The 16,896-nt window shown below is 43.0% G+C and overlaps 2 protein-coding genes across 4 annotated transcripts in view; one reads left to right on the forward strand and one right to left on the reverse strand.

Moving 5' to 3' along the window:
* The window catches only part of MIOS (meiosis regulator for oocyte development), a 286,003-nt gene that overhangs the window by 200,505 nt on the left and 68,602 nt on the right, over positions 1 to 16,896 (reverse strand). The gene's annotated exons all lie outside the window — the stretch shown is intronic.
* COL28A1 (collagen type XXVIII alpha 1 chain) overlaps positions 1 to 16,896 on the forward strand; it is a 181,701-nt gene that overhangs the window by 135,716 nt on the left and 29,089 nt on the right. The window lies entirely within an intron of this gene.

The raw sequence follows: 16,896 nt of genomic DNA on the forward strand, positions 1-16,896 counted from the left end.
AGGTCACCCATGCTGTATCAGAACTTCCTTTTTTTTTGGCCAAATAATACTCCACCGTATAGATACATCACATTTTGTCTATCCATTTGTCCACTGGGGAACATTTGTGTTGTTCCTACTTTTTGGCTATTATAAATAATGCTGTTGTGAAACCTGTGGGCACATTTTTGTGTTCATTTCTCTTGGGTATATAATCTGGAAGACTTTTAATAATAAGAGTGGTGCACCTGGGCTTCCCCAGTGACACTAGTGGTGAAGAGCCCGCGGGCCAATGCAGGAGGCATAAGAGATGTGGGATCGATCCCCGGGTCAGGAAGATCCCCTGGAGGAGGGCACGGCCACCCACTCCAGCATTCTTGTCTGCAGAATCCCATGGACAGAGGGGCCTGACATGACTGAAGTGGCTTAGCACGTGATGTGGCCAGTTGAGTGTTTTCATGTATTTGTCTTTTAGTTTGGGGCAATGTTTCTCATTCTTTTGTTTCCATACCACTCACATATCCAGAACACTCCGCCAGCAGCTTTTCTCACTTTTCCCTTTTTAGGTAGTGGTGTCGGGATAGAAGATGGGCTGTGTACTTGGAAATGTTCTCCTCCCCTTGCATCCTGAGGGTCTCCTGAGCCATCCTCTTCCTCCTGCCTACAGTTGAGAATCCCTGGCATAGAGGCATATGAGCGGAAGGAAAGACATGGATTAAGAAGCTATTGTAACAAATTAGCTCACAGATGATGTATACTGGAGCCAGGGCAAGTTTAGAAGGGACGGACTTGTTGATTCTGAGCCATTATGCTTAGTGACTCAGAGCCTTCTTCGGCCAGTTTCCAACTAGGCTGCAAAGGCAAAGTCATATATATTGCATAGCCTTCCCTTTGGAGTGAAATATTTTTCAGCACTGCTTTCTCTCCTGGAAGGAGAAGAGCATCACTTCTCAGGGAACTGTCTTTGCCTGCAGAACCCAAAGCCACCTTGGGCACTGCTCACAGCCTCCACGCGTTAATGTTAGAATTGTCCCTTGATGACATTTGAAATACAAATGAATTCTGAGCCATATTAGTTTTTGGTAATTTGATGCAAAATTATCTGTGTTGTGATCTGATCTGTTAAAGGTGGGAGGAACTATAACACGTTAGTCTCATATGGCTGCTGAAACAAATGACTAGAAATCCAGTGATTTATTATGGTACCAATTTATTCTTTTGTAGTTCTGGAGCACAGAAGTCTAAAATGAATCTTATAGGGCCACAGTTAAGACACTGACAGGGAGTCCAGAGGCCGGGAGGTGAGGTGTGGTGGGGAGGGGATTCTATTACTTTGGCTTTTCCAGAATCTGGAGCCACCTTCTTTGTATTCCTTATTTTATGGCCCCTTTCTCTATTTCCAGAACCAGTGGCTTACATCTTTTCTCCCCATCTCTGTTTTGCTGTTTCAATCACAAGGACTTCTCCTATGCCCCCTAAGTCTCTTCTTGCATTTCTTTTATAAGACTATTTGCGAATGCATTTAGGACTCACCCAGGTAGTCCAAGACAATCTCCCCACCCAAGACCTGTAACTTAATCACACCTGCCAAAATCCCTTTTCCCCCACATAGGGCAAATTTCACAGGTTCCAGGCATCACAATCCACATATCTTTGGGGCCCTTATTCAGCCTACCTCAGCATTAAATCAGCACAGTGCTGCTTCTTATCTGTTAATGAAGTGATATATTGAGAAAAGAAGAGTAATTTGAAAGCCTGAGACATTTCCTGGAACCCTTTCACTCAGCAAGCTTATTCACAGGGACTGAACACTGGGCTAGAGGGCCCCAAAGCGGAGGTCCCATCTCCTGCTGCTGTGGTGGCCTTTGTGGTTTCCCAGCTCAGCAGCTCCCACCGAGCTCACACCCTGGTGGCACGGCTGCAGTGGCCTGTGCAGTCAGCAGAATGCTTCTGAAATGAGTCACTGTGCTTTTTCTGACTGGTGGCAAACTCCTCACCTGCTTTGTTCAGCTGTCTCCAAGGCCAGTGCCACAGGAGCTGTTAATAAAGTCAGTGTACTTATAGATACATCCTTAGGTTGACCCCCATCAGAAAATCTCTGCTGGCACATTTCCATGCATCTCAATTTTGTTATCTCTTTTCTACATGGATCCCTAAATGCCTATCATGAATTTTACCGAGATATCAATGGGGGTTTGTGAGGCTCAATAAGACAGCGTTCAGGATGCATGGTTTCTAGGCAACTTCTACCAAAAAGATGGTTCGTCCTCACACCCACTGTCTCTAGCTTGGGGCAATATGCAGGGCCCTGGAATAGGTACCTCAAAGGGCAGAAAGATAAATAAGATGGAGTGCTTCCACTGTGGGAGTTTAAGATAGGTAGGGGGTTTCCCAGGTGGCACTGGTGATAAAGAACCTGCCTGCCAATTTCAGAGACGTAAGAGACGTGAGTTTGATTCCTGGGTTGCAAAGATCCCCTGGAGGAGGGCATGGCAACCCACTCCAGTATTCTTGCCTGGAGAATCCCATGGACAGAAGAGCCTGGGGGGCTACAGTCCAGGGGGTCTCAAAGAGTCAGACATGAGTGAGCAACTAAGTACACACACATGCACGCAAGACAGGTAGGGCAGAAAGGATGTGAGACCTAAAGATGCTCGGAGACAGGCGACAGGACAGGTGTGGGCAGACCAGGGGCAGCTACTTCGTGACTGGGGCTGGGGACGGTGAATCAGGGGAGACTCCTTGGATGTGTTTGATGGACTAGAATCCACCCAGTGATCCAGTGATGGGATGAGTGTACTCAGGGAGCACAGGTAAGGTCAGAACACAAAAGGAATTGCAAGCCTGGAAGACTGAGAGATGAGTGGAAGAGGGAAGCCAGGAAGGAAGGCAGACGTGGCCGAGGAGAGTTTCTGTAGTGGACAGGTCTGGTTCTGATGTGGGCAGCAGGGGGACTGGTCTAGACAGCAGGTATCGTGTTATGCCTGGAGCTTAGAGCCGGGAGTAAGACTGAGGATGAGAGAATTGGGGGTTAGCCCCAGAGGGTCACCATGGACAGGATTAGGGGTCCAAGGCAGACCTTGAGGGCACAGAGAGGACCGAGAGAGACATCAGAGTTCTCAACACAAAGTGATCATGAGAAACTCAGAAGGAAAACCAGGAGGCTGAACCATGCAGATGGCCAACAAAGGGAACAATTAGAGTCCCCCAGAGTGCCTAGCCAAGGAACTGCGATAAAGCTGACCTTGTCATTTTGTATTTATCATCTGTGGTGCAAGTACATTCAAATGACAGACAAGACATTCATGAAATATGGCAGGCTTTACAGAAGGCTATTTAGTCAGGAGAGCAGGATAAGTCAATTTATGCAACTGAATTTGGCCAATAAAACCCCTCGAAGCTATGATGCTCTATGCCAGGGGTCCCAGGATATAATGCCTGATGATCTGAGGTGGAGCTGATGTAAAAATAATAATAGAAGTAAAGGGCACAGTAAATGTATGTGCTTGAATCATTCCAAACCCACCACCGCCACCTGCCCCCCACCCCCACTGGTGGAAAAATTGCCTTCCACGAAACCGCTCTCTGCTGCCAAAAAGTTTGGGGACTGCTTCTATATGCACTGTGACCTATTAATGTACTTAATTCTAGATTTTATGCTAAGAATCATTTTATTCATGGAAAATATGAACTGGATAGATCCTAACAGTGAGCTCGTGTGTCTATAAAGCAAGCAAAGAGTCCATGCAGTGGTCTGGTGATTGCAGAGATTATTTTCAAATATTCATGTGCTGCTTGTTCAGTCATGTTATCACCTGCTAGTAGATAAAAGGGCTTCACTGGTGGCTCAGACGGTAAAGAATCTGCCTGCAATGTGGGAAAGCCAGGTTCGATACCTGAGTCAGAAAGATCCCCTGGAGAAGGGAGTGACAACCCACTCCAGTATTCTTGCCTAGAAAATTCCATGGACAGAGGAGCCTAATGGGCTATAGTCCATGGGGTCACGAAGAGTCAGACATGACTGAGTGACTAACACTTTCACTTTCAGTGTATATAAACAGAAAAATGGAAGCAGGGACTAAAATTTTAACAAAAGTGATTGGGGGGAAATACAGCTGAGTTGAGCACATTTGGCTATGACTGTTGTGAGCTGGACCGGGCCAATTTAGGTAGTCACAATTTGTCAGACTCTTTTTGATGACTGTCGGCAGCAGCTTCTGGAGATTAAAAGTTGGCAGGCGTGATCTGGCCTCTAGACAACCTTGCTATTAGGTGCCATGTTTCAATTAAAGCAAGTTTCAGAGAGAATTCTACCCTACGTTCAGCTACATATTAACAGGTAGGCATATAAACATGTATTGAAAACTGGGTCCAAATTCCAGTTCTGTGTCTCTTTAAGTACTTTGACAAGTACTTTGCATAAAATGCTCATTCTGAGGCAAACACAACAATATTCTTGTGATGGGCCCAACTAACTTCTTAATAAGATTCCTTATTAAAGGGATTCCTTATTAGGGGATGAGGGTAAGAGTGAAAGTTTCAGGTGAACAGCAAAAGGACTCAGCTACTCACCTGTCTTTGAAGTATGGACTACTGACTATGGTATTTCAAGGGTTAATTCAGCACCCCTGAAGGTAAGTAACTTACATGTACACATATTTGTGTTACTGCTTAAACTGAATTATCTTAAGGTGAATTACAAAAAAAATTATAATAATTCTCTTTTTTTGCATGAATATAGAAAAAGTCACTGTGGTAGGTTTAGTGACGGCCCCTAAAAATGTGCATGTTCTAATCCTTATAATTTGTGAATATTACCTTCTATGATAGAAGGACAGGTGTGATTTAGTTAGGCATTTTGTGTTGGGACGGTTTTCCTGGATAATCTGTAGGCCCAACGTGTAATCATGAGTGTCTTTATAAGAGGGAAGTAGAGGGAGAATAGACCATGGAAGAGGTGATGTGATGATGGAATCACAGATGATGAAGTGGAGGAAAATAGAGGAAGAGGCCACTGGCCAGAGAACACAGGTGACCCCAGGAGCTGAGAAAGTTAGGAAAACAACTGCTCCTCCCAGAAAATCCAAGGGAAGCCAGCCCTACTAACATATTGTCCAGTGAAACTGATTTTGGACTTCTAACTTTCAAAACTGTCAGAGAACACATTTACATTGTTTGAAGCCACTAAATTTATGGCCATTCATTACAGTGGCAATAGGAAATGACTATAGTCATCAAGATTAATGATGGTAGCAGCATCTCGGTCCAGCTCATGGAAATTTCCACAGGAGCTGTTTTGAAAATCCTTGCTATACATTGCTGACAGTCCTTGGGTTATTTGAAAAAAAAGGCTGCAAAAAAACAAAACAAACAAACAAAAAAGGCTGCACAGAGGGCCATAGAGAAATGAGAGGAACAAATGGTGAGAGTTTTAAACTGTTTTTAGGAACAAAATCAAAATCAGCCCCGGGATCTGTAAAAAGTAAAGTATTTCACTGCCTCTCACCAGACACAGTGAGTTTAAGTCAACATCTGAACGAAAATCAAATACAAGGAAGCCATGATGTTTCATTAAATTCATTATGACTGTTTCCTGGCCAGGTACCAGGTAAGCCAGGGCCACACTCCAGCCAAAGGGTCCCTGATGACAAGTAACTCACTCATTAATTCAATACCCAAATGGGCTGCTTTACAGACTGAGCATTAGGCTGTCTTTGTCTACTAGAGAAGATCAACATAGCAAAATAGCATATCAAAGTGAAGTTAGAGGAATCCAACTAGACAAAGGAAAGAGTTTTAAGAAACAGGATGCTCCTGATTTTCAGGTTAGAGATGGAGAAATTGCCTGGTTCCTATTTTATGCCAGGATAGAACTAAGGGATTGAAAATCAGAACTTTTTGTTTGAAGGAACAGTCAGCTGTGCATTTGGGAGAGAGAATTACCATTCAAAGCATTGCTGTGAAACCAGGTTCAATCTGAGGTGACATGGAAGAACTGGAAAAGCCTTGGTTTCATCATTTATATACTTGCTCCCGGGTTATTACAGAAATTAAGTGAGATCCTGCCTAAGTCTGTCATTACCTAGCTCAGTCTTTGTACATTGGCACATAGTCAATGGCAGCTGTTAGTTACAACAGGAGGTTGCTATGATCACAACTTCAGGGAGACGGAGAGAAATTCCAAAATGCTAGACCCTGAGTTGTTCTAGGGGCCTCTGGATGAGGGCCTTCTATATACACGGGCGATTATATGCTCTATAAGTAACATTATCTAAACTGAACCAGCAGTTATATTTAAAATGGATAACCAACAAGGATCTACTGTATAGCACAGGGAACTCTGCTCAACGTCCTGTGGCAGCCTGGATGGAAAGGACGTTTGAGGGTGAATGGATCCATGTATATGCATGGCTGAGTCCTTTCGCTGTTCACCTCAAACTGTCACCGCATTATTACTTGGCGATACCCCAGTACCAAATAAAAAGTTTAAAAAAAAAAAAAAAAAGGAAAGTGAACCAGCAGTGACCACAAAGGATAAGAAAACAATCCCTTTCAATAGAATGGTTCCTGGATTCCGGGCCAAATACTAGATGACCATTTGGGCAGGTCACTACATTTTGCTAACCACACAAGGTTACCCACTAAGTCAACGTCTTACTACAATACTGGCTTCTTTCTTCAAGCTGGCAGAAGGACTGCTGAATAACAAGCTTTTGCTCCCTGCTTTCAAAATTTACAATTCCCCTGGCTCCTAATTAGCAAGACTCTAATCACCACCAGAAAGAAGGAAAGGCAAACAGGAGGGGAGGCAGAGGGAAGAATGACAAGCTGACTTTCTCTAGGATTTTTGGGGGCCATTTCAGAGTGATAGGGATGGCTTTAGGCTTGTAAGAGGGTGGCATGACTCTGTCCTGGCAAAGAACATTCAGTACAAAAGTAAAATACCTTCCCTTCCTGCAGAGTCTACAGCAAGGGCTCTTCTCCACCTAGAATGTTCCAGTTGGCCTCGACTGAAGGCTAGCCAGAGGTTTCTCTTCTTCGCAGTATGTAACCAGGCCTCTGCAATTTCTCAGACAGGACTGCAGATCTTTGGTGGAGGAGAAACCCAAGCCTCTGACTGAGCTGGATATATTAGGGACTGGATAACTTGTAATCGGTAATTTCAGCCCTTTCCCTTTGAGCAAGAAATAGAAAGACAGAAGGAAGAAAGCAGTGCAGCAGTAAAATGAAAAGGATGTAAAGGGCAAAAATAAAGTGGTAAAGTTTTTCAACTAATGTGAGCCTGTGTTGGGCCGAAATCCCATTTGGGTATATTGTAGCTAGGTTTTAGTCTGAGGTGATGGGCAAGTGCTAAAATTCTAGAACAACGAAAACACTTTTTCCCAGCCGTGGGCTTCCTAATACTCTTCTGTAAATGTGAACAAGCCACTCTAAGTCATTATCTTCATTATTGCTTACAAGACTTTATTAAAGGACTTTATCCTTTATTGGGGTATTAACTCCATCAGGAAGGGAACATGGTAACTGCAGGCTTCGGCTCCCTTTCTTGCAGTGCAGGGCTGAGTTCCACCTTCTCTAGCAGCATTTACATCATTCCTATGCAGGAGTTGGGGTCGGGGAGGGGGTTGGTTCACAGCATGGTGGAGAGAATGAGCATCAGGCTTATAAACTGTCCAAGTGGGACAGCGGTATGGTTGGTTTAAAAGGCTGAACTGAGCTGGTATGGATGTAAATCCTGAGGAAACAAGTTTCTGGTAACCATGTAGGCCTCCTGAATGCAAAGAGCATAAGTTGTCTCTGGAGGGAGGCGGCCACAATGCTGGCTTTGCTTTAAGTCTTTCAAGTGTTCTTTTAGCTTGTGGGCCTGCAGACTTTGGGTAAGTAAAGTCCCTGTATCCTCATGTGCTTCTGCGCCTAGGGCAAGGGCAGACGTCTTTCTGCAAGCATTCAGTGTCTTCATTCACTTGTCCTACATATGAATTTTTAACTTTGGTTTTGAAGTAATTTCAGACTTATGAAAAAGTTGCCAAGATACAGGAATTATGGGATATGGGATATGAATTCCCATAGCCCTTTACCCAGACCCCCTAAACATTTCCTTTGTCGACGCTGTGTGTGTGACCCATACATCACTCATTTTCTGAAACATTTGAGCGTAAGTTGCAGATACGCTATTCCTTTACCCATAATACATCAGTATCTTTCATACCAAAAAAAAAAAAACCACTTATATAATACAGGAGAATTATAAACATTAAAACATTATCACTGATACAGCATGATTTACTCTGTGGTGGTGTTGTTTTAGTTGCTAGGTTGTGTCTGACTCTTTGAGACCCCATGGACTGTCACTCGCCAGGCTCCTCTGTCCATGGGGTTTCCCAGGCAGGAATACTGGAATACTGGGTAGGAATACTGGGTATTCCTTCTCCAGGGGATTTTCCCCACCCAGGGATCAAACCCACATCTCCTGCATTGGCAGCTGGATTCTTGACCACTGAACTACCAGGGAAGCCCAACAACAATAGTATTATTTACTCTATAGACTTAAGTTATTCTGCCAAGTGTTCCATTAATTCTTTTAAATTCACCCTTTAAAGTGTATGGCTCTATGTGGTCCAGTCAACACCCAGGAGGCCTCCAATGGTCTGGGCTGAGGATGGCTCCCTTCCCCACCCCAAGCAGTGGGATCTCTCTAAAGGTCTGCACAGGATTCATTCCTGCAGACTTTAGTCTGTTGCTTTCCCTCAGCTGCCACAGTTCCATCGTTTGTGCTCTAAAGGTGACAGGCTTTGCTGCACTTCCGCCTGCAGGTTAAGGTTTTTGTCCCCTGGGGGCTTCATGCCTTTCCCTGGGGACAAAGACCCCCATGAAACCCCATGGGGGCTTCATGGCTTTCCCTGCTGCCTGCTTCCCTAGGTCTGCCTCCTCAGGGAAACTCTGGGACTTAGCCTGTCCCTAGTCTCTTGAGCACTGGTGAGGTCCCAGAAGAGTCTGTGCGTAGGTGGCTGTGAATCTCCTTCGTGCCTGAAGTTCCCCAGGGTTCTGCCTCCTCACACTAGCCCACACTCAGCCTCGAACAGTGTTAAGAACTGTAGCTGAATTCTTACTGGCGCGTATGCTGTCTGTCGTCACCAGCAGGTGAGCATCCAGGCCCTGTCTCTCCCTGGACGAGCCTGTGTCTCCTCGGGTTTGGTGTAAGCTGGTTGCCCTGCAACCATAGCTCTATGATAAATTCAAGGAAAGCTGTGACTTCAAAGATTAGCTTAGCATCTTTGGTGAGGTTTTAAGAATAAACACTGTCTTTGCTAGTTTTCTACATCCTAGGAGGAAGTCAGACATCCATTTTACATTTTTTTTGCTCATCTATGAATTGGATTTTTTCCCTTACAGCACCTGAGAAAACATTTGGGAAGAAAACCTGCTGTTTACTGACATACCAGTAATAGACCCTCTCCCTCAATCTATTAAGATATTTACATGTTGTTGTTGTTTAGTCACTAAGTTGTGTCTGTTTGTGACTCCATGTTCTGTAGCCCGCCGGACTCCTCTGTCCATGGAATTCTCCAGGCAAGAACACGGGAGTGGCTTGCCATTTCCTTTTTCCAGGGGATCTTCCCGACCCAGGGATTGAACCTGTATCTCCTGCACTGGCAGGCAGATTCTTTGCCACTGATTTACCAAAAATATTCAGATAGTTGTAAATTATCCTTAGAACTCTTAGAGCATACAACTCTTAGAACGCTCTTTCCCAGAGAACGAGCAGTCATCTGAAAAGTTAAAAAGATCACATCTTTAGCACAAAGGATCTAAGACTGAGATATAGTGGTTAAGAAGCTGGGTTTGAAATGTGGACTTAATTATACCTTCAGAGAGACAGGTACTTTCTTGCAGGATGGCTTCTGATCCATCCTGAAAATCATTGCCTGTCATTTTCCTGAGCCTTGTAAGGGGAAAAAAGTCTGATTGGGAAGCATTCACCTCCTCCAAGCTAAGGCATGGACTTATTTGCTAAAGGCTTTCAGCTAGATAGTCTAATCTGAAAGTTATAAGGAGCCTTCAATTATTTTGAAGGGAAACTGGTGATTAAAAAGGAAAAAAAAACACCCTGCCTTTATTATAACAAACCCAGCTGCCTGGAATAAGTACAGTGTTAACAATGATATATAAAATGTCTATGTTATGAAGTAATGCAAAATAAATTCCTGAATGTGGAGCTGATTCTAACATGATAATCGGCTAGTCTGAGGCTTTTCCCCCAGGGCATGGCAAAGAAGCCACAGTAGTTTTTAACTTTGCAAGGAAATGGTGTCATTTCTTAAAAGCAGCTGGTCAGTCATAAACATTTATTGGATATATTCCAGATTAGCTGCTGTAGGAAATCTAAGAGTTTGTAAAATAATTATTCTGAATAATTGTCAGAAAGGTATCAAGTTCTTTCTGAACCCTCATTTTCTAAATATATAATCCCCAGTAATAATTCACCCTCACACCATAGTCCCAGCCCCTTTTTTGCCTTGTCTGGGGAATCCTATGGACAGAGAAGCCTGGAGAGCTACAGGGCATGGGGTCGCAAAGAGTAAGACACGACCGAATGACTGAGCACGCACGCGGTCCCTTGGGGTTGGAACAAAGCCAGTTACAGATTTCTCCCATGAACCTTTCATCTTCCCTACACCTGGTTAGGAACCCAACTGACTCCCCATATCAGGTACCTGTGCTGTCAGGCATGTCCTTGACAACCCCAAACTACCCTGCAACCAAGGATCTGGTTGAATAAAAATGTCCTCATTCCCCTGCTCCCCCAAAATCTGAGAAAGCTAATTTATGCCAAAGTGTCATTTACTGATACATCTTTCTTCAGAGGATACCTTTCTTGTCCTTTTTGCTTGTAATTTTCTTTTTGACGAGAACAGAGAGTGGAAGTATCCCAGGCAGGAATCTTCCCACCGTCTTTCACTTCACTCTAAGGGCTGGTCACTTGGTCTGCATAACAGACTAGCCTGTATGCAGACAGACCTTCCATCCTTCACAGTAAAGAAGATGCTGTAGCCCACTCTTGGTAGAGCATGTTTTCTAGTTTGTGTAATGACATTGGGCTGTGTGATCCATATATTCTGGCCTATTCCTCTTCATCCACAACTGGGTGTTGTTTTCCACATTGGGAAAGGAGTACATCAAGACTGTATATTGTCACCCTGCTTATTTAACTTATATGCAGAGTACATCATGCAAAATGCTGGACTGGATGAAGCACAAGCTGGAATCAAGATTGCTGGGAGAAATATCAATAACCTCAGATATGCAGATGACACCACCTTATGGCAGAAAGTGAAGAATAACTAAAGAGCCTCTTGACGAAAGTGAAAGAAGAGAGTGAAAAAGTTGGCTTAAAACTCAACATTCAGAAAACGAAGATCATGGCATCCAGTCCCATCACTTCATGGCAAATAGATGGGGAAACAATGGAAATGGTGTCAGACTTTATTTTTGGGGCCCCCAAATCACTGCAAATGGTGACTGCAGCCATGAAATTAAAAAACACTTGCTCCTTGGAAGAAAAGTTATAACCAACTTAGATAGCATATTAAAAAGCAGAGACATTACTTTGCCAACAAAGGTATGTCTGGTCAAAGCTATGGTTTTTCCAGTAGTCATGTATGGATGTGAGAGTTGGCCTATAAAGAAAGCTGAGTGCCAAAGAATTGATGCTTTTGAACTGTGGTGTTGGAGAAGACTCTTGAGAGTCCCTTGGACTGCAAGGAGATCCAACCAGTCCATCCTAAAGGAAATCAGTCTTGAATGTTCATTAGAAGGACTGATGCTGAAGCTGGAACTCCAATACTTTGGCCACCTGATGCAAACTGACTTATTAGAAAAGACCCTGATGCTAGAAAAGATTGAAGGCGGGAGGAAAAGGGGATGACAGAGGATGAGATGGTTGGATGGCATCACCAACTCAATGGACATGAGTTTGAGTAAACTCCAGGAGTTGGTGATGGACCGGGAGGCCTGGCGTGCTGCAGTCTATGGGGTCACAAAGGATCAGACACGACTGAGTGACTGAACTGAACTGAACTGAGTGCTCTTCATCATACCTGCGTTGGCAGTGCAGTGTTTACAGAAGGAGAGATTTCCCTCCTCTCCCTTGTCCTGCTTGGATGTCTAGCTTGGACTCAAGTGTGTAGGTTTACTGTTTGGGGCTTATTCAATAGGCTCCAATCCATATCCAAGGTTCTGGGGCTCCTTACACCATCAGGTTTCCTGGTGACTATTCTGTAAATTGAACAAAGAATGATCCCCACCTGTTTCCTCTAACCAACTAAGCAACAAAGAGAAGGGGCACTCTTTCTTACAGGGTGAGTCTCCTTGGATAGACCTGAGACATCTGTGCATAAATACTCCCTGAAAGCCCTTCATGCTAGAGCCTTATGCTTGGCTCAAGGGTTAACAGGGTAAGAGACATTTAGCGAATGAATTCTCTGAAATTTGACCACAGTTATGCAGATGACACCACCCTTATGGCAGAAAGTGGAGAGGAACTAAAAAGCCTCTTGATGAAAGTGAAAGAGGAGAGTGAAAAAGTTGGCTTAAAGCTCAACATTCAGAAAACGAAGATCATGGCATCTGGTCCCATCACTTCATGGCAAATAGATGGGGAAACAGTGGAAACAGTGTCAAACTTTTGGGGGGCTCCAAAATCACTGCAGATGGTGACTGCAGCCATGAAATTAAAAGACGCTTATTCCTTGGAAGGAAAGTTATGACGAACCTAGATAGCATATTCAAAAGCAGAGACATTACTTTGCCAACAAAGGTTCATCTAGTCCAGGCTATGGTTTTTCCTGTGGTCATGTATGGATGTGAGAGTTGGACTGTGAAGAAGGCTGAGCGCCGAAGAGTTGATGCTTTTGAACTGTGATGTTGGAGAAGACTCTTGAGAGTCCCTTGGACTGCAAGGAGATCCAACTAGTCCATTCTGAAGGAGATCAGCCCTGGGATTTCTTTGGAAGGAATGATGCTAAAGCTGAAACTCCAGTACTTTGGCCACCTCATGCGAAGAGTTGACTCATTGGAAAAGACTCTGATGCTGGGAGGGATTGGGGGCAGGAGGAGAAGGGGACGACAGAGGATGAGATGGCTGGATGGCATCACTGACTTGATGGACATGAGTCTGAGTGAACTCCAGGAGTTGGTGATGGACAGGGAGGCCTGGCATGCTGCAATTCATGGGATCGCGAGGAGTTGGCCATGACTGAGCGACTGAACTGAAATGAATTGACTGAAGGAACTTGCTATCAGTCCTCTAGGGTTGAAAATCTATGACCCTCTACCTGCCATCCATTTAGAAATTCTACATGGAAGAAATGCAAGGGCCTCAGAGTTCTGCCAAGCCAGCCTGCTGCAAGGGGCTAGGGTTGGGAGCAGGAAGAATTTGAACACTTCACTTACCAACAAGAGACTCTCCACTTAGGTTCATTTTATTTTTACTCTTCTGTATAAGATTGGTCTCAATGAGGGAATTCTCTCCTAGGGAAGTGTGCAAAGATGTGTAAAAGACTTTCTCTCCTAAAAGCCTACTTGTTGAAGCATTATTATAATAGGGAAATACTGGAAACAACATGAATGCCCATCAATAAGATAATGCAGTCTAGTTAGTTAATGGAATACTGTAGAGCAGACGAAATTAACTAGAACTACATATATGTTCCAAGATAAATTTCAAATAGTGTTGATATTTAAAATACAAATTAGAATGTGTATAGCTAACACAACATTGTCAAGGAACTATACTCCAATAAATTTTTTTAAGTTTATTTATTTATTTTAATTGGTGGCTAATTACTTTACAATACTGTAGTGGTTTTTGCCAAACATCGACATGCATCAGCCATGGGTATACATGTGTCCCCCATCTTGAAGCCCCTCCCACTTCCCTCCCCATCCCATCCCTCAGGGTCATCCCAGTGCACCAGCCCTGAGCACCCTGTCTCAAGTATCAAAACTTGCCTGGTCATCCGTTTCAAATATGGTAATATACATGTTTCAATGTTATTCCCTCAAATCATCCCACCCTCGCCTTCTCCCACAGGGTCTGAAAGACTGTTCTTTACATCTGTGTCTCTTTTGCTGTCTCACATATAGAGTCATCATTACCACCTTTCTAAATTCCATATATATGCATTAATATACTGTATTGGTGTTTTTCTTTTCAACTTAACTTCATTCTGTATAATAGGCTCCAGTTTCATCCACCTCATTAGAACTGATTCAAATGCATTGTTTTTAATGGCTTAGTAATATTCCATTGTGTATACGTACCACAGCTTTCTTATCCATTCATCTGCTGATGGACATCTAGGTTGCTTCCATGTCCTGGCTTTTATAAACAGTGCTGAGATGAACATTGGGGTACACGTGTCTCTTTCAATTCTGGTTTCCTCAGTGTGTATGCCCTGCAGTGGGATTGCTGGATCATAAGGCAGTTCTATTTCCAGTTTTTTAAGGACTCTCCACACTGTTCTCCATAGTGGCTGTACTAGTTTGCATTCCCACCAACAGTGTAAGAAGGTTCCCTTTTCTCCACACCCTCTCCAGCATTTATTGCTTGTAGACTTTTGGATCACAGCCATTCTGACTGGCATGAGATGGTACCTCATGGTGGTTTTGATTTGAATTTCTCTGATAATGAGTGATGTTGAGTATCTTTTCATGTGTTTGTTAGCCATCTGCATGTCTTCTTTGGAGAGATGTCTGTTTAGGTCTTTGGCCCGTTTTTTGATTGGGTCATTTATTTTTCTGGAATTGAGCTGCAGCAGCTGCTTTTATATATTTGAGATTAATTCTTTATCAGTTGCTTCGTTTGCTATTATTTTCTCCCATTCTGAAGGCTGTCTTTTCACCTTATAGTTTCCTTCATTGTGCAAGAGCTTTTAATATAAATTATATGTATAAATGTATAATTATTTGTTTAAATATTAAGAACAATATTATGCACAGTTTTAGAGCATACATGTGTGTAGTTAAAGTATAAAAGCAGAGATATGAATGATGTATATCAATTCAGAGACAAATTTCCTCTCTCCTTCAGAGAACGGGATTGGGTACCTTGGGGGTTTCGATGGTATCTGCACTATTTCATTTTTTAATAAGGTGATATGTCAGTGTTTGTGTTTTTCCATATAAAATGTTGTATCTGAAACATTTCATTATGACACTTGTAAAAAGAAAGGGTTCTGTGAATCTGAGTCAGGTGTTCTGAGGTGGATGAACCTAGAGCTTGTTATACAAAGTGAGAAGTCAGAAAGAGAAATAAACAAATATTATATATTAAGGCCTGTATGTGGAATAGAGAAAGTCAGTGCTGATGATCTTATTTGTAGGGAAGGAATGGAGGCACAGACATAGAGAACAAACTTGTGGGCATAGCAGGGAAAGAAGGAGGGAGGAGAAACTGGGAGAGTAGCAGGGACATATGTACTCTATCGTGTGGAAAATAAGCAGCTGGGGGAAGCTGCTGCACAGCACAGGGAGCCCAGCCGGCGCTCTGTGACGACCCAGAGGGTAGGGTGGGAGGGTGGAGGGAGGCTCACGAGGGAGGGGATATACATATAATCCTGGCTGATTTGTGTTGTTGTGTGGCAGAAATCAACACAACATTGTAAAGCAATTATCTTCCAATTGAAAAATAAAACTAATTAGTAACCACATCCAAAAAAGAAAAAAAAAAGGAGGGGGGAGCGGTTCAGTGTTTAAAAAGCTTGAAAGTCAATGAGCTAGGACAAGGGGCTCTGAAATGCTGATAATTCAGAGTTAGGGAAAATGGTGTCCAAGCAACCCTTTGTGGCCCCTTCCAGGAGTGACCTCCTAAAGCCCATCCTGCCTTCTGGAGCCATGGCTCTCAAGCCTTCCTATGGCAAAAATGCATATTTTATCCCTACCCCAACTCTTGATTCTCGTTTAGTTGGTCAGGTTTTTTTTGAGCATACCAGTGATTCTAGTGATCATGGTCAGGGTATCTTTGAGATAGAAGCTAATGGTAAGCAAACCAAATTCTGGGAGCCTGTGGTCTTTCAAACCTTTGCCATGGACTTACTGCTTACAATGATCTAGCGTGAGGCAGGGGTTGCTATAGGGTCCAAGTAGCATCAGTGCTACGACTTTGTAGACTTGTTAGTGATAACTCCTGGCTCATGTGCAGCATCACGAAAATCTTGTAAACCTGTGTGGTTTTGAAGATGGGGGTACAGGAACAGCAGATAATGGGAAGATATGATGGGGGAAGCTAACAACAAGTATTGAAAGGAAAAGATGATTTTTTCTAAATTCAATTCCAAATTTAGGAGGTATTCAATTTAGATGAATAGATTTATGTTACTACAAATGATTAGGTATGGAACAAACAGTGTGTGGTGAATTATATAAACACCCCTTGGCATTAATTGGAGAGAGATGCTGTTAAACCCTCTTGTATTCCATTATGAAGATAATACACAATTTCAACATATCAAAAATATATAAATTATAAAGAAGATTATAAAAATCACCAATAATATCACCACTGGAATAACAGTTGCTTGTTACTTGTGATGTCAAGTTCATAGTTTGAAATTGGGAAAGGTGGGAGGGAGTATTTACACCACAGAAACAGACAAATGCCATAAGTCAACCCCTTTACTTCTATCCCAAAAAAGTAGTTAAATTTTTACTACATTGATCCCATTGAGCTCATCTTACTTACATGTGTATTTCCCCCAAAATATAGATAATGCTATAATGCAGATTTTAAGAAGTTATTTTTGATGTAGACCATTTTTACTGAGTTTGTTACAATATTGCTTTAGTTTTATGTTTTGGTTTTTTGACCTTGAGACATGTGAGATCTTACCTCCCTGACCAGGGATCAAACTCACGCCC

The sequence above is a fragment of the Bos grunniens genome, chromosome 4 (assembly GCF_055505025.1).
Source record: "Bos grunniens cultivar Pamir isolate PY7600 chromosome 4, Bosgru_T2T1.0, whole genome shotgun sequence".
In the NCBI taxonomy this organism is placed as follows: Eukaryota; Metazoa; Chordata; class Mammalia; order Artiodactyla; family Bovidae; genus Bos; species Bos grunniens.